At 41.1% G+C, this 25956-nt stretch overlaps 1 protein-coding gene and 1 pseudogene across 3 annotated transcripts in view; one reads left to right on the top strand and one right to left on the bottom strand.

Annotated features, from left to right (window-relative positions):
* The window catches only part of LOC147339562 (multiple epidermal growth factor-like domains protein 11), a 255538-nt gene that overhangs the window by 106456 nt on the left and 123126 nt on the right, over positions 1-25956 (bottom strand). The gene's annotated exons all lie outside the window — the stretch shown is intronic.
* Positions 2968-25956, top strand: part of LOC147339565 (uncharacterized) — a 37771-nt pseudogene continuing 14782 nt past the window's right edge.

The following is a 25956-nucleotide window of genomic DNA, read 5'->3' as shown; positions in this document are numbered from 1 at the left end:
CTGGGTGATTTTAGTAATTATTTTACCAGTTTTTAAAAATATGAGTTTTGTCTTTACAAACGCAAAGAAAATTCTCATTTGAATATTAACGGCCAACAACCACTCGCCAAACTGAGAATATCAACTTTTCCTCAGTGACCAGTTTGACGGAGGGTTGCTGACTGATTTACAGGCGTGTGTGACTGAGCTAATGTTTTTGCTTAGATGTTTTCTTAGGGCATGCAACACAATTCAACTTAACTTTTCCATCTGTAGTCTGGTTTATGTTAAACGGCTTGAGAGCAAGTAAAGAAAGAAAAACACTGAGGTCGTGAAGGATCTTGCAGGAATGGTGACGTTATTTTAAAAGTGAGTGATCAGTAGCTGTTGGGTTTGTCTTGAATAAAATTTGCAAGCAAGTTAGGTGTGCAGCATAAGTTACCATGGTGATATATCTAAGTAAGAAATAATCACCTTTTTAGGCCAACAAATTCCACAACAAAATAAAAAACAATTTCTTTTTCTATCATTTTGCACTCCGTTTAAATTCACACCGAGGCCACTGCACAGAGTACTGGATTACACATTCACCTAACTTCACCTAACCTAAAACAGAAATGACCTTGATCTGTTACCAGGCACCATTTAAATGAAACATTGTAACTAACTTTTCTAACTTTTTTCTGTTTATTTGTTTTATTTTGGGTTTTTTTTATGTTGATTTAAAGTTTTAAAGTTTTGTACTTATTTAGGAATTTGAATATTTCCGAATGTCATAATTTATTTATTTTCTCACCATTATGAGATAATAAATTATCCCAGAAGGCATCTTTTGCCCTCTCGGTCTAACCAACTAGAAACAACTGAATGAGAGTAATCAACAAGCAGTCTGAGGAACGCACAGGGAATAGCCTGCCAATAAGTGAGGTACAAAACACACAGCAGCAATCTAACTCCCCACTGGGTCATCTGTTAATCTATGGAGGAGCAGATATGACCATTGGTCTTGGTTCTGCCTCACTGATCACAGTGGGATCTGCTAGAGCTGAAATGTCAGTTTCATGTCAGTCAGTGTGTGTGTTAAGTTTAGCAGGGAACACCTGGAGGATGTGAAAGGCCAGCTTACATCCCATAAACTCACACATATCTTATTTTTTCATCGTAATGAAACATAATTGAAATCCACAGCTTCCTACACTTTTATCCAGGGAACAAATATATACATTCGCCCTATGACAGCTGGGATAGGCTCCAGCGCCCCCCGTGACCCTGAAAAGGATAAGCAGAAGCGAATGGATGGATGGATGTAATCTAAAGGGACTATGAAATTATCAAATTTTAGTATCTGCATGAGACTAATTTTTTACAATTTAATCAAAATTCTCATCTGTTTTTTTCTGGCAACCAACTGACAGCTCAACTACGTGTTTCAGCTATAAAAATATTTGTAAGCAGTAACAGCTTAATCTGTGTCAGAATCAAATGCTGACCCAGAGTTTAAATCTTATTTAAAGAGAGAGGTCATTAGAACTCTTCTCACTTACACCTGCACACACTTCTTTTAATGCAGCCTTTGTTTTTATTATGTCTGAGGGACCTATTCATTTAAAATTATTCTTTTTCAGTCCATCTATTAACATGCACAGTTCCTAATTTCATGGCCCAGGATACCCTGCATTTCTTACTGGCATGTTTTCAATACAACTTAAGACTTAGCATAATAGTGTATTGCTAATTGCCAGTGCTGTTGGAAGATATTTTTCTTTTTATTCATGCATTCAGTTTTTCTCTGCATTGCATTAGGGGAGGGGTGGAGCAGTGGGTTTCAGGTTGTGTCGCTGGCCTGCACTGAAAAAAGGAGACTGGTCATCTCTTGGATTTATATAAGCATCTTGGGTGTATTTAACACAACTGCCTCGTGTTTTAAAGTTAGGTGTAACTAAATAGTGTAGAACCTACATGATCTGCAGGGAGGGTACATTCATTTGTTCATATCACGTTCAATTTAAGTAAGTCAATAATGAAGCAATGCCAAATCTCACGATATCGCACGTGATTTCATCCAGCGTTGTTTTGATCGTGGGTGAGGAACGTTGCCATTTCAGTCAAGACGAGCTGCCCACCTCGACTTTTTTCGGTAAGTTGCTGCCTGCCACTCCTTTTTTTTTTGGTATAGGTTGATTTTCTGAATAACTATTTTTCATATCACAGCCAAATGTAGTTTAATGTCTAGTGTGTCACGATGTAACGCATTAAATAAAGAATTGGCACGTTTGCATCTGAATGTGTTTTTTGAACGGGAGCTGTAATGTCCCAATTAACTCCGAGGTGCTGCAAACATATTTGGTTTTGTGTTTGAATTAGTTTGCAAACTGACTGTTCAGTTACATTATTCAACAGTGTCAACTGCACCTTGGGGAGATTTTCTTATCAATGTCTTAAATGCATTTGTTGCAACAGTAAAAGATAAGGTTTGTTTTAAAACTGATTCTAATTACATTCTCCTATTCTTTCGCAACAGACAGTGAAGTAGGACCATGACAACTCAAGCTATTCTCAGAGTTATCCTTGGACCAGACAGTAGTCAGAGGGTGATGGTTTCTGCTGGTCTGCCTTCAGCTGTTACTGAACTGGAGGCTGAAGACTCAGTGCAAAATAATGGAACCCTTCCGACCACAGTTCATGGACACACTTTTTGGCAACGAGTTTGTGAACTTAACTTCAGTGGCAGAAATACAAAACTAAGCAACAATCAAAATTGTACACACATCCTGCCAACCTCAAGACCAAGGTGAAGACAGGTTTTCTTTTCCATCAACCAGTGCTCCTGATGACACATCTACTTCTGGTGACAGCACTGTGGGTCTTTCATCTCCAGAGTCTACATCATCACGGTCTTCTTGGCCAGATTTGTTCTGCATTCCCCGTTTCATATATGATGCGGAAACTAAGCTTGCGAAGGCCCATGTCGCATTTAAAGAAAATGGGATGCTGCTGATCCCTGATCCAAAGCTGAAGTCCGACATTTTGCAGGGTTTAATCCAGGAGGTAGTCAAGACCCGTCTACCTCACAGACAAAACGTTTGACCAAGTTGCAGAGGCACTCACCCTGAAGCATCCATGTTTGAAAGAAAAAGGCTCACCCGGTGGCTATGCGGGATGGAAAATGAGCCTCAAATACAAGTTAGCAAACTACCGCACACATCTCTGGAAAGCAGGATGTCCTGAAGTATGTGTGAATTCTTTGAAAAATAAGCCACCTGAGAAATGTTCTCCTGCTTTTGACGTTAAGCGACAAAAGAGGGGTGAAGTGGGTCACTGCCCCTCTCTTCCACTCGGAGAAAGTGAACAGTCCCTTTAGAAGATGAGGGTCGAACTCCTTTCAGATGTGAAGAAGTGCAACAACAGAGAGACAGTTATGGGTAAAATGAACAGAACACTTGCACTGAAGAAGACAAGAAGTCATTTTTGATGCTCCCATGATCTGCAATGTACAAGAGAGATGGCCGGCTCTTTTTCATCCAGCACAGGTAATGTAAGTGCTGAAAGGAGAACAACAATAAAAAAATGCCATGACTAGTTGTGTCATGTGTTGATGTGTAAAGGTAATGACTTTATTAGGAAGTGTGCATAGCAGAGCCCAGATGACTAACCATGCCTAGTACCTGCCATTATTTTAAAATAATTTCATGTCGTTTCAGATAAACGCAGAGTTCAAGCGCATCACAACCATGTCTTTGCAGTCAAGGTTTCTGTTGCAGCTTGACTATCTCTCTGAAAGTCTGCTAAAAGGCTAAAAGGACAAACAGCTAAAGGATATAGCTGCCATGATGACAGTAAGAATTTTTAATGACTTCTGATGACTGATTCAAAAAATCAAAAGTTTTTGTCTTTGATCATCATTTGATCCTTGTCTGACGAGGCCGGAATTGGGACTGGGATGCAGCCCTGGAGTATAACAAGTCCAGTTTGATCATGAAAATCATCCAGAAACAACAACTTCCAGGAAAATGAGGAGGAGAAATCAATCTTTACATCAGCTTTTGTCTGAGGGAAAAAAAATTGCCCAACTGTGAGGCTGAAAGAACATCTAAAATCTTCTGAGTGACCTAACCTGGCTGTCTGGTGGACCAGTGTAGGGATTTGTTTAAAGAGGAATCTTAAAGAAATGTTTTATCTTTAACCAGGACATGACTGGGGCCACTGCACTGAGTGCCATAGATATAATAACAGTGGGCATCTATGTCTCAGAGACACACCAGGCAATTACTCTTTTGATGTTGGCATCATCATCGAGGGTGTGCTGGTTCTTAAGGATCTGGATAACGTGGCTAATGCAGTAGCCATGCGCTTTGGACTGTTTTACTCTGTCAACATGAGTTACCCATCACAGCTCCGTTACACCTTTGAGGTGATTCAGAAGGTGGTAATGGGATTGGATGCAACTCAACTCTCAAGAAAAGCGCAAAACTTTAAGACAAAACTGCTCATGTCAGCAAAGTTCACTGTTGCTGTGCACGCAAGGTGTTTAGCTCTCTCACTGGTTCTCCTGCATTTTGGACGTTCAATTTCCAAGATAAATGATTGTTGTGTACTTTGTAACTGCCGTGTGAACAGGGCCTTATTTGTTTTTTTCTTTTCCTTTTTGCTCTCTGTACAAGTTTTCTAATTGGCAGCATTTTTACATTTTGGTTTATTTGTTTTCAGAAGTGAAGAAATGTAGTTGTTCAGCCTAAATAGTTCCATCATGGCTGTGTGAAACAGCATTTTAGGTTTCATTCAGCTGGCGTAAGATTGCTTTGATGGTTTCATGTGTTGAACCAAGATGTCGCAGTATGATCAGTGCTGGACTTCTTGACGTTCACTGTATCACTGTTATTTCTGTGGCTCTTCAATAAAGGTTACATGCAGGTGGTATTTTCATTTTCTTTTGTTAGTAATTGTGGTAAAATGCATAATGTTAATGATAATGTTAATAGGAAGGTGTTTGCCAATCCAGTAATTTATTTTAGTGTTAATGGTTACTAACATTACAGCAAATTATTTACATTTATAATTGTTAATTTGATCTTGACATCTTAAGCAGAATGTTTTGTATTGTTCTCTTTCAAGGTGGTAGCCTGTGTGGGGAAAAAAAGGTCTAATTTCTTTGCTGTCATTGAGTTGACAAAACACTGAAAAACTGACAATCCTTAACTGCGGATTTATATTTCAGTGAAGACATAATGTCAGTTCAAAAATTTACCTTCTGTCACTGCAGTGAAATTAGACATTTTGCTTTGAAAGGTTACTGGTGGATACTGGCAACCATCTGGGAAGGGAACAATACAATTTGTTAAACAGCTTCCATTAAAGAAATGTGTATTTGATACTACAACATAATACCAACTTGTTATACACTCAACAAAAGGGAAATTGGGTGGTTGTTACATTTACAAAAGTCTAACTTGTCATTTGAACAAAATAACGTCATGTTTCTAGGGTGAAAGCAATTAAATCATGTTGGATCTGCATCAAATTCAGCAACTTTATTTGTTATTGTTCAGATGACATGATACAATCTAGGAAGAGTGGTTAGTTGCCTGCCCTCACAACATTCACAAGATCACACGAGATTTCAAACCACAAGAAAATCACTGGAGTTATAAGAGGCAGACAACCATACAAACACCATGTGTATGGTGTTTCTATTTATTGTGGTTTAATCTGTCAAGGATGAAAACATACAGACAACTCTGCATCAAGCACAGCTTTCCTACTTTTGTTAAGTCTGGATGGACAGCTCAATGGCATGGTGGTTAGCGCTGTTCAGAGCAAGAAGGTCCTGGGTTCAAATTATGAAAAATTATGAAGGATCAAATATTCCAAGGGCTAAAATTACTTCATCCAAACATGTTTCATTCACATTGTAGCAACACATAGTGCACAGGTTGAATGAATATGGATGACTTGTGTTGATTTAACGCAATTTTTTAAGTTGCTGCCGAAGCAAAACATCTGTGTGCAACCAATGTCCATTACTGAATTGAGTAAATAATAATAATAATAATAATAATGGATAGCATTTATATAGTGCTTTTCGGGGCCCTCAAAGCGCTTTACAATTGCACTATTCATTCACTCTCGCATTCACACACTGGTGGAGGCAGCTACAGGTGTAGCCACAGCTGCCCTGGGGCAGACTGACAGAAGTGAGGCTGCCATATCGCGCCATCGGCCCCTCTGGCCAACACCAGTAGGCGGTAGGTGAAGTGTCTACACCAGACGGCTGACCAATGCAGCAAACTGGGGGCTGCAGCCCAGTCCTGCGAGGCTGGAGGAAGAAGTGACACTGGCAGAGGACCATTTGGTGCCGTGGCTGGCATCTCCATGGGGACAACTGGCGGTGGAGAGCCAGCCGGTCCCCCCGCCGAGGACATGACTCCAAGGTGTAGCCCTGGTATGGTCCACTACTGTGGAACAGCTTCCTGTCTAATCTGATTCCTTCTGCTCTCGCCACAGGTCCCGGTGACTACAGACGCTGCACGTCATTCACCGGGAGCTGCAGAAGCCCCAGGGCAGGAGCGTTGGGGTTGTGGGTGACCAGGACACATCGTCCAGGAGACATTTTTCACAATGACATATTTTTCGGTCAGTTTTGATTCGTTTTTTCTTCTCTTTATGATCTCACACAGAAAACTAAAATAGATAAATGTCTCTGAACATGAAGTTTTTGAATCCAAAACTTATATGACAGGAATTTTTACCACCACTCCACGCAATTCCTTCAGGTACAGTGTAGCTGCTACCTCAAGCCTTGTGGCTTATTACAGTAGCTTCCCCTGTTTTTATGAGCCATCTCCATTCAACCTTTTTAGACAATCTCTACAACCTTTTAGCTGTACCAGAGGCAAGCTACAGACCGACTTCAACAGTAGCAACAATCCTAACAATTTCTCCAGAAACTGCAGTCTAGTTATACTTGTTTCTTAAAAAAAAAAAAAAACATGTTCATGACTGTCCTGCTTTCCATTTTCTTTTACTACATGTTCTACATGTACTGCATGCAAAAATCTAACTTCTTTATACTGTATTTTGCTTCGAAAAGGCCAGACTTAACTGTCATTTTCTAAAGTAGTCTTGAGCTAAACTTCTCCAAGCTTTTTGAAGATCTTTCAAAGATTGTATTTGGACATTGCTTTATCACTCACTGTCAGTCCAGGCCTCATATCTGACCATGTTTTTTTTTCTTTCTTGGTAAGTCACGTAACGCTGACCTTATGGTACTAGCAGCCTGTCACAAAAGCACATAATGTATTGCTATTGCATTTATAGCATAGGTTTTCTGTCTGAGCTTTTCTTAATATTACGCTAAACATCTCTCAGCTGTCTTCTCTGGGCTTCTCTGACGGCTGCACCCATGAACCAAACCTGGGGTCATGGCAGGTGATGGATGAGGAAATTATATGCAGTCATCTCAAAGATGTTCATCATTGTAAACTAAAGCAAGTTTTTAAACTGCTGATATTTATTTAGATCTGTTTTCTAAACTAAGCTCAATAAAATCATCAGCAGACCCCATCCCTACAGCACTGCTCAAAGAAGTCTTACCATTAATTAACATCATACTAATAATTAATTAATAAGGAACTTTTGAACATGATCAATCTATCTCTGTTAACAGGATATATACTACAGGGTTTCAGGGTAGTTATAATTAAGCCATTAGTTAAAAAGCCTTTACTTGATCCAGCTTTCTTAGCTAATTAGAGGCTGACTTCCAACTTTCCTCTCATTTCAAAAATTCTTGAAAGAGCAGTTTTAAAACAGCTGGGTGATCATCTGCAGAAAAAAATCGTTTATCTCAAATATGTGGTACAAGATGGCGCCGGTGAGGTCGGCTGCCGTCACGACTGCTCTGACCACTTTTTCTTTGTCTTTGTTTTTTAAGTTAGTTTTCAGCGTTTCTAAATTGGCAAAATCATCACCATTGGGTACATTAGGTATGACAGTGACACTCTTGTTTCTATTGGTTTACAATGTACTCACAATTCGAAGTTCTTAACTCCGGATCCGAGCTGGCCGAGTGAGATCTTGAGGAAGAACAAAGGGAAGCGGCGGCCTAGAGGGAAGCGAGCCGGCGTCAGGAACAGGCTGAGAGCTCGTGCACACCGCACACCTCTGCCTAGCATCCTGCTCGCCAACGTCCAGTCACTGGAGAACAAGCTTGACGACCTCAGGGCCAGGGTAAAGTTCCAGAGAGACATTCGGGACTGTAATCTCCTCTGCTTCACCGAGACATGGCTGAACCCAGCGGTGCCGGACCACGCCATCCAGCCGGCCGAGTTCTTCTCGGTTCACCGCATGGACAGGACACGGGACTCGGGGAAGTCAAGGGGAGGCGGCGTGTGTTTAATGGTGAACAACAACTGGTGCAACAGTGCAAACGTTGTTCCTCTCACACGCTCCTGCACACCAAATCTGGAACTACTGTCCATCATGTGTCGTCCTTTTTATCTACCTCGGGAATTTACATCGTCATTATAAGTGCCATTTATATTCCACCACAAGCGGACACGGTCACCGCCTTATGCGAGCTGCAAGAGGCACTCACACAGCACCAGACACAACACCGGGACGCTGCGCTTATTGTGACGGGGGACTTTAATAGCGCCAACCTCAAACGCGCAGCGTCGAACTTTTATCAACACATCACCTGCCCCACCAGAGGTGAAAGGACACTGGACCACTGCTACACTACGGTCAAGGACGGTTACAAGGCACAACCCCGCCCCCCGTTTGGCAAATCTGATCACGCCGCCATCTTCCTCATGCCAAAATACAAACAAAGGCTGAAACAGGAAGTTCCGGTTCAGAGGAAGGTCGCGCGCTGGACGGATCAATCGGTGGCCGCATTACAGGACGCACTCGATGACGCAGACTGGGGCATGTTCAGAAACAGCTCCGACGATGATGTCAACGTGTTTACGGAAGCGGTTGTGGGATTCATCGGGAAACTAGCGGATGATACCGTGGAGACAAAGACTATCACAACGTTTCCCAACCAGAAGCCGTGGGTGGATAAAACCATCCGCGACGCTCTGAGATCCCGCACCGCTGCCTACAACACGGGACTCATGACGGGGGACATGGACCCGTACAAAGCCGCGTCATATAACGTGCGGAGGCCGGTGAAAGAGGCGAAGCAGCGCTACGGGAGGAAACTAGAGTCACAACTCCAACAGAGTGACTCTAGGAGCCTGTGGCGGGGACTAAGGACAATAACGGACTATAAAGCACCAACAACCGGTATGACAAACGCGGCCGTGACTCTGGCAGACGAGCTGAACACTTTCTATGCTCGCTTCGAGGCTGCAGCTAAGGACTCCAACGATGCTAGTGTTAGCGGCGCTAACGGCTGCAGACAGGAAGATACTGCCAGCACCGGAAACGTGCTCGTCATCTCCGAGCATGAAGTAAGGAGAGCCTTCAGAAGAGTGAACACCAGGAAAGCAGCAGGACCAGACGGCATCCCAGGTCGTATCCTCAGAGACTGCGCATACCAGCTAGCTCCTGTGTTCACTGAGATATTCAACATCTCTTTATCTCAGTCGGTGATCCCCACATGCTTCAAAGAGTCCATCATTGTTCCTGTCCCGAAGAAACCCCACCCTGCTTCTCTCAATGACTATCGCCCTGTAGCCCTCACCTCAGTAGTGATGAAGTGCTTTGAACGCCTGGTCAGAGACTTCATCATTTCTTCACTACCAGACACATTGGACCCACTACAGTTCGCTTACCGTCCAAATCGTTCCACAGACGATGCCATCTCTCATCTCCTCCACACATCACTCACTCACTTGGACACTAGAAGGGGGAATTATGTTAAAATGCTCTTCATAGACTACAGCTCTGCATTTAACACCATAATTCCCTCCACACTCACCACCAAGCTGGAGCATCTGGGACTCAGCTCATCTATGTGTCAGTGGATCTCCAACTTCCTAACTGGCAGACCACAGGCAGTAATGATGGGCGGACATGTCTCAGCCTCCACCACTCTCAGCACTGGAGCCCCCCAGGGCCCCCTGCTGTACTCTTTGTACACATATGACTGTGTGGCCACTACCAGCTCCACCACCATCATCAAGTTTGCTGACGACACCGTCGTGGTGGGCCTGATCTCTGATAACAACGAGACGGCCTACCTGAAGGAGATTAGGAATCTGGAGAACTGGTGCCAGAGGAACAACCTCCTTCTAAACGTCAGTAAGACAAAGGAGCTGATAGTGGACTTCAGCACTAAGCAGGAGAGGAACTACCAGACCCCCGTCATCAACGAGTGCCCAGTGGAGAGAGTGGACAGCTTCAAATACCTCGGAGTTCACATCACGCAGGACCTGTCATGGTCCTGTCACATCAACACCGTGGTGAAAAAGGCCCGACAGCGTCTCTACCACCTCAGACGCTTGAGAGACTTCCAACTGCCCTCCAAGGTGCTCAGGAACTTTTACTCGTGCACCATAGAGAGCATCCTGGCGGGAAACATCTTAACCTGGTTCGGGAACAGCACCATGCAGGACAGACGAGCTCTACAGAGGGTTGTGCGGTCAGCTGAGCGCACCATCCGCTCCGAGCTCCCTGACCTGCACTCAATCTACAGCAGGCGGTGCTGGACCAAGGCCAGGAAGATCGTGAAGGACCTCAGCCATCCCAACAACAGACTGTTCTCTCTGCTGAGGTCAGGAAAGCGATTCCGCTCCCTGAAGACCAACACAGAGAGACTGAGGAGGAGCTTCTTCCCGCAGGCGATACGGTCTCTCAATCACACCACCACACAGTACTGACCCACACATATGGTTCTTACACACACACTGGACATTCTGGACATTGTTTTCACTTCATTACTTAAATCACGCTGCTGTTATTGTGTATATATTTATTTATATTTCTTCATACATTCTTATATAGTTCTATATTGTGTATTTTGTTGTACAGTTATTTTATTTTCAACTTTAATTTATATATTTTATCTTATTCTTTCCCAGTTAAATTTACCCTTCATTCTAATTTGTGTTGTACAGTTATTTCCTTTTTAACCTTAATTTATATTTTATTCCTTCCTAGTAAAATTTACTCTTTTTTAATTTTTCATATTTATTTCCTATCTTATTCATAGCCTTTTCCTTTTTTGTTTTCTTTAGGTCACGAGCAGTTGTCCAAGCATTTCACTGCATATCGTACTGTGTATGACTGTGTACGTGACAAATAAAATTTGAATTTGAATTGATATGTCGAGCACTGCATACCGAAAAGTTATAATTCCAGCATATCTGTTGTACTTACATGTTGGACGGCTGTTGGTACCTTACAGAGATTAGATATGACCATTATCATGCTAGCATAGTTAGAATAGGAAAAAACTACGTTTCTGTAAAGATTTTACAGTGTTAAAGTCATTGCAGTTAGTTACACTTCAGGCACACATCTAAGTGTTACATGGTTATAAGCTGCAGGACTCGTGCTAATGCAAACAAAATGACAAAAAGTGCTTTCTTTCTTTTCTTTCTAACATTCAGACAGATTCATACTCCAATGGATGCATCGTGGAGCAACTTGGAGTTAGTATCTTGTCTGGCATGCAGACTGGAGCAGCCATGGATCAAATCACTAACATTCAGATTAGTAGATGACCTGCCCTAACCCCTAACATGTGCTGGACAAAACTAAATCATGAAATAAGGAGGGGGGAGGTGAGGCTGGCTGAATTTTATTCTTTGTTGACTGAACTTAGGAAATTAATTCGTTCCAGAGGGTCTTTCGTAAGTCAAAAATTTCGTAAGTCGAAGCACCGTTTTCCATCGCCTTTTGAGTGAGGTGATGCTGGCTGAAGACGTTCTTGGTGGAGGCTGAAGAAAGCATACGTATGCATGCATACATACGTACGTGTACATGTGCATAACATTATGGAATTTAATTCTAAACTTTAAAACTAAAACTTACATTTACGTTAATTAATGTACGTACGTACACTGTGCAATGATATTTTTTAAACATTTTTTGTAAACTCGCTCATATTTATGCCGGCCCCATTATGAATGAACGATAGGCTAATTGCAAACGAAAAGCACACGGAATAGCGCACTGCAACAACAATACGTCTTTCACGTGGAACAGCGAAACGCATTTCGCAAACGGGCATTTGTCGTACCACGGGCAAAAATATTGCCGTTAAGTGCCTTCGTAACTTGAATGTTTTGCGACTGCTTACCTTCCCCCAAAGAAACATAACCAAACAACAATCACTTACCTCCCTGACTAACTAAACAGAAAACTGTGCCCAACTGAAAAGGCAAGCCACCCCTACTTCCTCCTGGATCCACAAAGCAACACAGGGCACTAGTGATGGGTCAGTCGCGAAAGAAATGCGAAATGGCTCTTTGACGTGAACGACGCGAGCCGGCTCCTTATCGCGAGCTGTGTTTTTGTTTTGTTTTTTCTTTCTCTCTCTCTCTCTCTCTCTCTCTCTCTCGCACTTTTTCCCGCTTCACTCCGCACGCGAGCCTCGTGCTTTACGCTGGGCGGAGGGGGGAGGGGCGGTAGTTACACTCTCAGTAGCACAGGAACAGAGCGGGAGGGAGAGAGAGAGAGAGCCGGGGACAACAACGTCACATTAGAAAGGTATAGTAATCATCCACAACTATATTCAGTTGCAGATGATAAAGGATTCAGAAAGTTTGTTCATGCAGGTCCATATGACAGAGAATATGCATGTTCTTTTTGTTTTCATATTATAATTTATATTTAATTGTGTTGTGGTTTGCAGTGTTTTGTGTTGTTTCACTTTAAATTTGTAAAAGGAAAAACCTGAAAATTTAAATAGTTAAAAGTTGAAATGTGAATAATTGATTTTTGTATTATATGATTTATTTATTAAATTTTATGTGGAGTGAATAAATAAAAGTATATTTACGGTGGCCCCTACAGACAAAGCACGTACAAACTTCAAATCACGTACGAACCCTGAAGCACGTACAAACTCCAAAACATGTAAAAATACGTAAAAAAAACTCCAAAACACGTACAAACTCCGAAGCATGCACAAACTCCAAAACACGTAAAAACTCAGAAGCACATAAAAACTCAAAACACGTACAAAAGACAACAGAAGTGCTCCAGGATGCTAGGGGGCAGTGTGGAGCTTTTGTTACCTAGTGGCTACACAAGCCAGCAAGTACCAACGACCGGATTTGGTGTGTGGTAATAACAGGTAAATGAACTTTTTTTTTAAATTATTTGACTATATATGAATGCTTGTGTATAAATACAAAAAACAATACACACATGCTTTCAATTGTGTAATTTAAGTGATCTAGTAGCTCTGCTTTGGAAGTTCAGTTAACGCTAGAAATGTGTTTTGGAGTTTGTACGTGTTTTGTCTCTAGGCAAGGCAAGGCAAATTTATTTGTATAGCACAATTCAACAACAAGGTGATTCAAAGTGCTTTACAGAGACATTAGAAACAAAAACAAATAAAAAGCATGATTTAAAATTGATTAAAACAAGCAAACAAACAAACTAACTAAATACACACATTTCACACCTGTTCGCGCGATCTGAACCCTTATCGTAAGGGGAGCTACCAGTCCTTCTGTGGAAGAGCTACTTTCTATTTTAAATTCAGGGAATTTAAAATACTCTCTAGACCCAGTCTAGACCCAGTTGGGGAGCTACCCAGAGCTCTAAACCCACTTAACAAACAAACAAACAAACAAACAAACAAACAAACAAACAAAACAGTATATAAAATCAAAACAGATAAAATCAGAAATAGATAAGATCAGTAGTTAGTGTAAGTTTTGAAATTTAAGCTTAAAAGTGTGAATTTGGTGCTTTATTCAAATGCAGCTGAGAATAGGTGAGTCTTCAACCTGGATTTAAATAAACTGAGTGTTTCAGCTGATCTGAGGCTTTCTGGGAGTTTGTTCCAGATATAAGGAGCATAAAAGCTGAATGCAGTTTCTCCGTGTCTGGTTCTGACTCTGGGAACTGATAAAAGATCGGATCCAGATGACCTGAGGGACCTGGAAGGTTCATACTGGGTCAGGAGGTCACTGATGTATTTTGGTCCTAAACCATTCAGAGCTTTATAGGCCAGCATCAGAACTTTAAAGTCTATCCTCTGACGGACAGGCAGCCAGTGTAAAGACCTCAGAGCTGGACTGATGTGGTCCACTTTTTTGGTCTTAGTGAGGACTCGAGCAGCAGAGTTCTGAATGAGCTGTAGTTGTCTGACTGATTTTTTAGGTAGACCTGTAAAGATGCTGTTACAGTAATCAAGCCTACTAAAGATGAATGCATGGACTAGTTTTTCCAGGTCCTGTTGAGACATCAGATCTTTTATCCTTGAAATATTCTTGAGGTGATAGTAAGCTGACTTTGTTGTTGTCTTAATGTGTTTTTCTAGGTTTAGGTCTGCATCCATCACTACACCCAAATTTCTCGCCTGGTTTGTGGTTTTTAGGTGTATAGATTGAAGTTCTCTGGTGACCTGTAATCGTTTTTCTTTGGCGCCAAACACTATTACCTCAGTTTTGTTTTTGTTTAGCTGGAGAAAATTGTGGCACAACCAGTCATTAATTTCCTCAATGCATTTACCAAGAGCCTGTACAGGGCCTCGGTCTCCTGGTGACATTGTGATATATATTTGTGTGTCATCTGCATAGCTGTGGTAGTTTATTTTGTTGTTCTTTATAATCTGTGCCAGTGGGAGCATGTAAATGTTAAACAGAAGGGGTCCCAAGATGGAACCTTGGGGAACTCCACATGTGATACTTGTCTGCTCGGATGTGAAGTTACCTATTGATACAAAGTATTTCCTGTTTTCTAAGTATGTTTTGAACCAGTTTAGTACAGTTCCTGAAAGACCTGCCCAGTTCTCCAGTCGTTTGAGTAATATGTTGTGGTCAACTGTATCAAATGCTGCACTGAGATCCAGTAAAACTAAGACTGACATAGGGGCCACCTTATATATTTATATATAAACATATATAAATAAAACCACTTTTTTTTACATTAGTAATTCCTTTTGTGCATAATTTTATATTATTGTTAATAATAAATTAATTAAAGCAACAAAACAACCCGAAGAGCCAGTTCGGAGCCGAAAGAGCCAGAAATCCCATCACTACAGGGCATGTCCCAGCCCCAGCCGGTTGGGGTAAAATCGACCATGCCTCCAGAGCAGCATCCAATCCTGGCACACGATCTTTGGGATCCACCACTCCTGGAGGCGCACCTGCAGAGGTGTGAACTTGAGTCACATGACTTGGACTCGAGTCAGACTCGAGTCATTAATTTTATGACTTTAGACTTGACTTGAAAAAATGTTGTAAGACTTGTGACTTGACTTGGACTTTTACACCAATGACTTGGGACTTGAATTGGACTTGAACCGGTTTACTTGAAAAGACTTGATATTTTACCCCAAATATAAAATTTAACATGCATATTATATAGAGATTGAAAATGTGACGTCATTCACGGGTAGAACCGCAAAGGATTCTGGGAACTCGTGGCAAGCGGTACTAGCGCACGCAGGCTTTCAATTAAAATCAGTCACACAGCGATAAAAAGAAACACAAAAATGTCAAGAAGCTGTTGTATTATTAACTGCAATAGCTGGTCGCATGACAGCCACGGGAAGCCGACGGGTAAAGAGATCGGTTGTTATCGGATTACGTCGTTGAAGAGAAATTGTTCGAGCCATGTTTCCGAAGTAACAAAGGCGACTGGATTGCAGCCATTCAAAGACAAATTATAACGTCCCAGAACTCTCCAGCTCACAGGTTAGTCTGCTCCAAGCATTTACACGAAGGTCAGTGTTTTTTAGTAGTTAATGCGTCATTTTTATAACATAATTGGTGATATAGGTTACAAGCAAGTCTGGCGCTGAACAGAAATTGTCGCGCTATGCTCCTTTGTTTATTGTGCATAAATAGTGAATTGTCCTGACACAATATTGCGTTTCGCTTCTGTTATTATGGTACATTGACAAAAACATATACTTTTATTCACAGGATAAAACAATTGTTTTGTATCACTAATTGTCCAGTACGATTACAGCATACAGTATTATTGTCACTGCTACATTTCTGTGATGCGTACCAGAAATTATTTCCACTGCTAATTAATTACCATTGAGCTCAAAGGTCCTATTAATAAACGGTTAACGAATATGTATTTATGAAGACAATTTGTGAGACTGGTAAACTTATGATACGTACGATGGTCTTTACTTTCTACACGGTGCATTTCAAGGTCCTGTACCCATCCGGCGGTAAACTGTACCTGGGCTTGTTGCAGTGTCCTGAAGTTACTAAACTTCATGAGTGTATGCGCTCACAAGAACCGTATAATTATAAATATGCATATAAATATGCTACGATGAGATAGCTGACTTCATCTAACTAGCAAATGTTTTCCAGGCTACGTTGGTGATGCAGTTTTTTTTTTTAATGATATTTTTAAAAAAATATCATTTATTTATGTATGATATTTTTGTCATGCGATTTTAAAGCCGGTCCTACAACCGCATCCAAGAATAACATGCAGCTTATCTCAGAACTGTCGGTGAAAATTATTCTTGGAGCTAGGTTTAATTGAGCTGCATTTTAAAGAGGTGCAATTTCACAATTTGTGTATATTTTCTAAGTTCACTATTTTGTCATGTGTTGAGAAAAACACAGATTTAAAAACTACATGGTCTAATATTTACATTTAGCATAACTGCAACATGCTTTTTTCGTTTTTTTTTTTTTAAAGACTCGAAAGGACTTGAAATTCAAAATTTCAGACTTGTGACTTTACTTGGACTTTTACACCAGTGACTTGAGACTCGACTCTGACTTGCCTGACATTACTTGAGACTTGACTTGAGACTTGAGGATAAAGACTTGAGACTTACTTGAGACTTACAAAACAATGACTTGGTCCCACCTCTGCGCACCTGCACACTCGCATTCACATATCAGAACCCCAGCCCACGACGGCAGCCGCAACATAATAAATGAAGGCAGATTTAATAAGGCCTTTGCACTTTTAGTGCTCTGACCTAATAAACATACATAGACTAATTTGGGTTCAAGTGGTAGATTATTGCTAGTGATGAGCACTCATGGTAGGATAGGAACATATTCTCCTTTTTTTTCAGAAACCAGATTTATGTAAACAAAGTAAAGATTCCTGAATAATTGGGTCTAATAATCAAGAGTACAGTTACTGAACAAAATAATTGTGATGATGATTTCTGCCATATTTACAACCTCTCTCACTAGAATTGCTGCCTTGTTTGTCCAGTTTCATCAAATCAAGTGAAACATTTGTTTGGACACAAACGATCCTGCAGGAGGAGAAATGTTTAGGGCACAAACCACAATATGAGCTCACTGAGGTGCCAAGATGCATGTGAAGATAGGCTCGAAGGGAATATTGTCTCTTCAAGTTTGAATGTAAGTCAGCTTTTTATTTTAAAAATCTCCTATCTAGTGAAAAAACAGGTAAGGGTAGAGATGAATCCATGGAGCAAACCGCTGTGATGCAGCTTTCTTTGAGTCTGTTCTTTCCCTTAAACAAATAATAAATAATTAATTGTACTAAAATAGGCAAGTCAGGTTCCTCAAATACTTGCACCCTAATCTTTGTTCATAAATTACTGTAGCTGAAAAACAAGACACTATCAAATTGTTTTTTTGTCATTAATAGATACATGATGGCAATTAAATTAACTAACTGAAAAGAGAAATAAAATAAAAGTAAATTAAAAAATTACATAAATCCGCATTCCCAGGATACACATATATGCTACAAATATATGCTTTAAAACACACACAAATGATAAATATTACTGAACAGAGAGAACCAAATTGTTTGTTGCAGGGATGAATAAATGATTCTAAAATTGTTCTGTATCTGTCACCAAGCTCACCTTTGAGATTTCACCCTGTCAACATGTTGGGGATCAGTCCTGCTGTCAACCAGCAAATGCATTCATTGCACTCACGGTGTCAGTTAGGCAGAAGCCGTCCAATCAGCACACAGACAGCAAAATGTATTCGTATAGACACAGAGACACTTCAGCTCCATTCTTCAATATTAAATCAGTGGCCTTTGTGTCAAAAACCAGTGATGAGGGAGAACTGGTCCATAGCTTATTTTCCAGGACTTTGATGCGATCTTAAGTGATGGCTGCTTTCCTGTTTTGCATTTACTACAGACACTGGCCTGGTTTAATCTATTATTAAATGTTGCTCTCTTATTATATTTATTCCAGACAAATTATTATTGTTGCTTCCATAAACACAAAGTTGATAACTACCTGTGCAGCACAACAAAGAGTGAATCCATAACAGCCAAACAGCAAAATAAGAACTCTGAAAAATAATTAGTTAGTGGACTTATGGTTGCAGCAGGTTTAGAAGGGCTTTATTTATATAAGAAAACAAATATCCCCCACAGAATCCACAGAATCATTGAAGAGGGTCAAAGCAGAGGATAGCAATGAGTAACGAATACAATATGTTTACATTTCCAACAATTTCAGCTATTGCCCACCGATTCAGCGCTTTATTTGAGGCCATGCTGCTTGCATGTAAAAAACGATTTTCATCAGCACACTGTCAGACAAATAAGAAAAGAAGAAGCAGCAGCGGGGGCTGTGGGTATTTTTCTGTGAGCCACACCGACTTCCAAAAGAAACCCAACAAAGTCACCAATAACAACGCTTTGGAGGTAAGCGTGTGCTGCTAACTGTGTGGATTCTCCTTTCAGTCATACTTTGAAACACCGTGTATGTCAAGCAAAGTTGAGTTAGGAGACAGGTGACCCATATACAAACAGGCAGGCTTGTGCTTAATTCAGAGCCATTGATTTCCAATTTTCAATTAATAATTGTACTTAGTGGCAGCCTATTTCAGACTGGATAGGATGTGGGTCAGTGGAGGACAGGCCAGATGGATGATGCAATTTAATGCTCACAGGCCTGGAATAAAGTCTCACTTTAATGTGACACTAACTGACTTAATAACTGTTAGCATCTGCATTTGTTCGTGTGACTCACTGAGTTACAGAATAGTCTTTGAGTGAGTCCAGTTAATAAACCAGGACTGTGTTAATCAAAGCTAGGAAGTCTTTTCCATTCCTCGGGTAAATCTTCCTACATTAGTAGCTGACTTCTCTTTGTTGCACTTTTTGCATCGTAGTTCAAGACTAAATAATTGCTGTCATTAGTGGCTGTCAACAACTGTGATGTGGAATGATGCACGTGTTCATGCATCATTCAGTCTGACATAGTCTAGCTTGCTTTGTGTAGTAATTGCATTTTAATGACCTCCTTTTATGCAAACTTTTGGCATAAATCTGAGCTCATGCCACGGTCCTGGGTCTGTGACCCAGCGTTTTGTGTTTTGAGTTATCGTTAATAGTCTTTGATTTCTTTATTATTTATAGTTTCTAGTCTCTGGTTTCTGTCTCTGTGCTTCCCCTGCGTTCCTTGTGTTATGTTTTCATGTCTGTGCTTCTCATTGTTTCAGTGTCAGTCCGCGTCTATGTGCCTGTCTCGTGTTTCCTGTTTTACTTTGATAGTCTCGTGTGTTACGTTGGTGTTTTCAATTTTGCTTCCCTCCGGTCTCGGTGTGTGATTTCTCCCAGCTGTGCTCTCCTCCCGCGTCTCATTCCCTCGTTATCCCTCTGTGTATTTAAGCCCTTTGTCTTCCTCTGTTTGTTGCTGGATCGTCTGTGTATCACCTACTGCATCTCCCATGTCTCAGATCCATTCTTTATTCTTGTTTTTTAGGTTTCTCCTAGTTTAGGTTTTGCTAAACACCTGCTGTTGTCACCTTTTGCTTTTTTTGTAATCTGCTCCGCCGTAATAAAGCCTCACTCTCAGTTCAAGTCCGTCATCAGTGTCTGCATTTGGGTCCAATCTCTCTCCGCTCCTCGCCGTCTGCCACAGCAGAGGTGACAGCTCAGGTCTAATGGCTTTTGGCAGGTGGCTATCCTTCCACTGCTCCACTGACATATATGAATAGTAGAGATGTCCAGTTCTGACAGCCATTTGGTTGGGTCAAAGTTCAGGCCATGTGAATCTGGATGCAGGCCTAATCTCAGCCTGCTATCTAGGCTGGGCTCCTAGAAATGATTGCAACTGAAATGGAAGGTAACCCAGAAGTTAGAGCTACTGTGATTGGTTTATATATGATCCTGGAAGCTTTTTCAAGTTAAACCTAAATTTTAGATTTGAATTACAATACCCAAAGCCACTGGATCAGAGTGTGTTTAGGATCAGCAGTGTAATGTAACTTGGCCCATCTCCTCAGGAACTTTGGAAATGAGTAATTTAACATATTTGTATTAAATAAGTATTTCTGTGTTATGCTACTTTCTACTTGTACTTGATTGTACGCCATTTATTTTAAGGTGTCAATAAAAATCATCCAGTATATTCCTTTGCACTACACAACACTTTCCAGCAATATAAGTGATTATATTAAGTGCTGAAACATTAAAGAGATATGTACATATTACTTACCGTATTTCCCGGACTACAAAGCGCACCTGAATATTAGCCGCACAAGCTAAAATCAGGGGAAAATCCTGTTTTGTACATACATTAGCCATACATTAGACACACCCCTTTTATTAATATTTTGAAAAATAAGTTATGGGTACATATTTGCACATGTAGTACATAACAATAACCTACAGCACACCAGAAAAATAGATTCAGACTACCTTTTAGGCTCAGGTGCAGCGACACGGCTTTAACAAGAAGAAAAGTCAGTCATTCACCATCTTTCTCTTCTTCCTGCGCACTAAAACCACCAAAGTCCTCTCCTCCAGTGTCGGATACAAACAGGCTCAGGATGGCTTCGTCATCCACTCTCAGCTTCTTTCCTTCGTTGTCACTTTCAAAACCAAAGAAATCCTCGTTGTCAGTGTCAGAGTCGAACACCCTCAGAAGGGCCGTGGCGGTGTCCTCTTCTCCATCATGCAGCAGTCCAGCCCTTCAAAATCCGTTGGTGATCGTGGATGTTTTCACACTTTTCCACGCTGTCAGAGTTGGGCATAACTTGCTTTTCGCAAGTTTATCGCCGCTCGTCATCCACGCCTCCCGCTGAACGCGTAGCGCTGCTTTGAAGTTTGTTTTTCGCGCTACTTCGTACGGCACTACGTTGCCTGGCGGACGGACATGTGACTAACATACCACTCTTGAACCCCGATCCTTCCGCCAGGCAACGTAGTGCCGTACAACAGCGGAACAAACAAAACAAATCGTCTTACGATATGACAAAAATTATGGACAATCCATAGTAAAGTCGCACCTGACTAAAAGCCACAGGGTTCAAAGCTTGTGCAAAAAGTAGCGGCTTATAGCCCGACAATTACTCAATAATTACGATTCAGTACAATGTGTCAGATTCTGAAAATGGCCATCCTGCATAAAAAGTACTTTTTACTTTAGGAACTTTAAGTATAAGTATATTTTGATGTTAAAACCATAGACTGTATAAAAAAATTGAGTTTGTAATCATGACGTCATCCACTGAGTTTTGACTCTGCATTCTGAAGCCTCAACATGATCGTTTTAATGTTGAGCAACAGACTAATACAGTGTTATTGTGTAGTTGTTATATCAGCGTCCCTCACCTGGAACGCTACAACAGACAGAAGATGAATATATCTCCTCGTCTTCACCCCACAAACAGTCATAGCAGAGACGGCTCAAACCGACGACCACAAAGTTACTATCAGAAACAGAAAACGTTCAATAAGACCATCCAACATCATCCATGAGGTACTTTCATCAGTAACTGGGGGCCAATGCCCATGATTGTCATTGCAGGTACTGTGCTATTATCATTACAGATAAACCCCACAGTAGTATTCATTATGTCTGTTTATTAAATGATTAGAGATCTTCTTGAAGCACAGCGAGATTTGGGTTTGTGTATGGAGTCTATAAGGAAATTTGAGGCTCTGGTTTCTTTCCAAAGTCCAAACACATGTATATTAGGTGTTGTGCTCAGCTACATAAAGTGTATATAATGAACTCCATCAAGGGGTGAATGTAGCTCGCAGTGCACAATGCTTTGATTAGTCATTAGGACTACAAAAGCTCTTTATAGCTGCTCAGCCGTTTCTCTACTCTTAAAGTATAACTGTGTAAAGCTCTGTCAGTTCATATTGTTCCTAGTTTGTTTTGTTTTTTTATTTTTATTTTATTTACAGTCCTGGAAAAAAAATTCCCCACAAACGATAATTCTATTTCCAAACTGTGAGTACGCTCTGAGTCACAGTGCATCCTAGAGATCAACTAGCTTTGGGGAATCCTTTAGGAATCAACACGACAACTTCCCCACTCACTTTGAGGTCATACTGACTCCCCCCTGTATACCATGAGCTCCACTGAGAAAGGTCAAGATGTCCTGAAGTGCAAAATGACTGCTGGAGAAGTGGATGGTGCAGCTATGATTGTGCTCTTCTCCTCTGAGGAAATGTAAAATGGAGGAAGACGGCCGATGAATAATTCCTAACCATTTTCAAAGTCAAAATGAAGTCAGTCATGTGGAGAGGAAAAGGATCTATCATGCTGGTCATTTTGGCTGAAAGGTGGCAGTGGACGATAAACAAGTTTGTTTGGAAATTAATCAGAGTTCAGACGAAGAGAGAAAGAAAGAAAGAAAGAGAGAGGGAGAGATGAAGAAATGCCGAGAATATGGAGAGGGGAGCAGGCAGGAAACCAGCAGTGAGTAGCCAAGTCGTTAGATTCCTTAATGGGTTGTCTATCATGAGGTTTGGCCCGCGTGGGCTCACGTGGCACTGGAAGGAAAATGGGTAATCAAAAGGTTTCTGAGGTGAGATGTGAGTCCATTTCCCCCCTCACTCTCAGACACACAAGATTGATGCCATACAGAGAGGGAGAGAAAAGGACTCTCTGGATTTGATGGGAAAACAGCAGCCTGAAATTTATTTGCTGATCGAGGCTTTTTTCTCCATATCTGTTAACAGAGCCACTCAGAAAACAACTATTCACTTCAATTGCTTACATATCAAAGTCATAGAGAACTAACACAATGCTCATGCATTTGCATAATGAGCTGCAATTGCTGTTTAAGAAAGAAATGCCTTGATTAAACGAATAAATGCACACTAGAATATAAAATCAGAACAGGAAAGAGTAAAATGAAAATTTCACGACTCATTTAGCACTTACATTTTCCATGCATGAGGCAAAAGTCCATTTCGTTTCTTCAAATCCTGTTAAATCTTTGTACATTTTAAAGGTAGATAAAGTACTACTCAAAGTACTACCATAAATTAGCGATTAGAGGTTAGCACTGACTGCAAAACAAAACACTTCTTTTGTAAACACAGGGAATAACTTCACATTTCTGAACAATGAAAAACCAAACTACAGAAACATCATCAAACTATAAAACAGCCATTCAAAGTGTGGCGTCCGTGTTATGTCAATCTATCTCTCTGAGCAAGTCACACAATCTACCTGATTCTCCAATGATAATGTTCCACGAGTCAAAAAAGGAAAGATGAAGGAAGTAAAAACGTGCTCACTTACACTACACTGCAAAAAGTATTCACTCGCATAATAATTGAATTCAGGCGTTTCAATCATGGCCACAGCTGCATAAAATCAAGCATAGCTACTAATTATTCCACAGTCAAGTGTTAACAGTATTATTCAAAGTGAATGACAGCGACTCAGCCATGAAGTGGTGGGCCACATAAAATCATAGGGCAGGATCAGCAGAAGCACATAGTGCGCAGAGATTTTGGAGATTACAAACCTCCAAACTTAATGTAGCCTTCAGATTAGCTCAAGAACAGAGCATACAGAGCTTCATGTCATTGGTTTTCATGGCTGAGCTGCTGCATCCAAGCCTTACATCACCAGGTGCAATCCACAGTCTAAGATGCAGCGCAAAGTAAAGTGCATCTCCACCGAACTCTAGAGCAGTGGAGACATGTTCTCCAGAGTGACAAATCACGCTTTTCCGTCTGGCAGTTTGACAGATAAGTCTGGGTTTGGCAGCGGCCAGGAGAGCAGTACTTATCTGGCTGCATTGTGCCAAGTGTAAAGTTTGGTGGAGGGGGGGGGGGGCTATGGTCAGTAAAAGGAACTTTTAATGCTTCGGCATACCACAACATTTTGGACAATTTCAGGCTCCCAACTTTGTGGGAACAGTATGGGGATGCGCCCTGCACAAAGAAAGGTCCATAAAAACATGAGCATGTCTGGTGTGAAAGAACTTGACCACACAGAGTCCTTAACCTTAAATTGACAGAATGCCTTTGCCATGAATTAGGGGGTGCTATGAAAACTTTGAGAAGAAAAGACCCTAGGCCTGTGAGACCCAATAGAAACAGAATAGAAACATGCTGTTCATCAACTTGGCTGCTCATAGCCAAGTGAAAGCCTCATGGTTTCATCCACATTTACTAATACTTTAGAAAGAAATGTAGCTTGTTTGTAGCTACACTTGGAGACCAAGCTTAGTGAAACGGAGACCCAGCTCTGCAGCCTAAAAAAACCTGTAGCTAGCCAGCCTGTAGTCAGTGTGGGTGAATGATGTTACCACTAGCTCTCCTCCAGCAGATGGTCAAGCAACGAGCAACCAGGGAAAACAGGCTGGCTGGGTGACTATGAGGAGGAAACATGGTCCTAAACAGAAGTCCCTGGTACTCATTCACATTTTCAAATGACATTTCCCCACTCAGTGATACAGCCAGCGAGGAAAAACCACTGGATATTGATGTCTGTGAAGGTTCTCAGTCATCCAGGTCATCGTAGTCAAAGGAGCTTGCAAAGAAAAGTGTCTGGACTTCTTTAAGTTGCTTGAAGACGTTTCACCTCTCATCCGAGAAGCTTCTTCAGTGGATATTGATACTGTTTTGAAGAATGTGAAGCTAGAGACACCAGCAACCATAGTGAATTGTCTTCAAGGAGCCAAAGCAACCAGCTGAAACTGCTGGCTAAGGATAAATGTAGATTTCATAAAATAATAATTGATAATAATAATAATTGATGATTTATCAAACTTGTCATCTGATTTGGTACTCAGTTCAGACAACATGATTACTGTGGGTGATTTTAACATCCATATAGATGCTGAAAATGACAGCCTCAACACAGCATGTAAGATTTTAAACTCAATGGGCCTCTCTCAAAATGTGTAGAGGCCACCCACCACTTTAATCACACTCTGAATCTTGTTCTTAAATATGGCATAGAAATTTCTTCCTGAAAACCTCAGTGTTTCTCGATAACACAGCAGTGGTGAATGTATTTCATTACAGTAGATGTCTTTCTGAAAAGCGCACCTTAAAGTGTTGGGATGATCTGATATCCTCGTGTTGGTGTTGTTCCCAGACCATCATGAAAATGTTGTTCCAGGTTCAACATTGCAAGTGACCAATCACATTGTTGTGACGTTATTCCTTTGCGCGCCAAGCCATTCGTGCATTTATGAAATTCCAATGTTGCAAGGACAATATCAATTCTGCTTACTGTTTATTAAACGGTTAGGGTTAGGGTCAGGGTCTGTTGATCGGCAGACAGAGGCGGTTTCACGCAGCTTAAGTACAGTTTTTTGTTTTACGCCGGTTTTTCCCGAAGTCGCAAAAGTATGACGTCACAACATTCTGATTGGTCACTTGCAATGTTGATCCTGGACCAACATTTAGTATGATGATCTGGGAACAACACCAACACGAGGATATCAGATCAACCGTGTCACATCTCAGTAATTTAGAGGTTCTTCATTAAATCTGGAAGAATAATTTCTAGCTCCGTAAAGCTAGAACATTCAACTTCTATTCAAAACTACTGCTCAACAACTTCCTATTCTTCATGCCACTCCATCATGGTTTGGTAGTGGCTGAAGCGGAAGATTAGCAGGTCACCTACTAACTGAAAGGTTG

The sequence above is a fragment of the Aulonocara sp. 'chitande type north' Nkhata Bay genome, linkage group LG1, assembly GCF_057382095.1.
Source record: "Aulonocara sp. 'chitande type north' Nkhata Bay isolate Kocher_YH1m ecotype deep benthic linkage group LG1, A_spYH_male_GT1.1, whole genome shotgun sequence".
Taxonomy (NCBI): Eukaryota; Metazoa; Chordata; class Actinopteri; order Cichliformes; family Cichlidae; genus Aulonocara; species Aulonocara sp. 'chitande type north' Nkhata Bay.
Note: the sequence above shows the minus strand (reverse complement) of the source record. Positions and strands in the feature narration are given on the sequence as shown.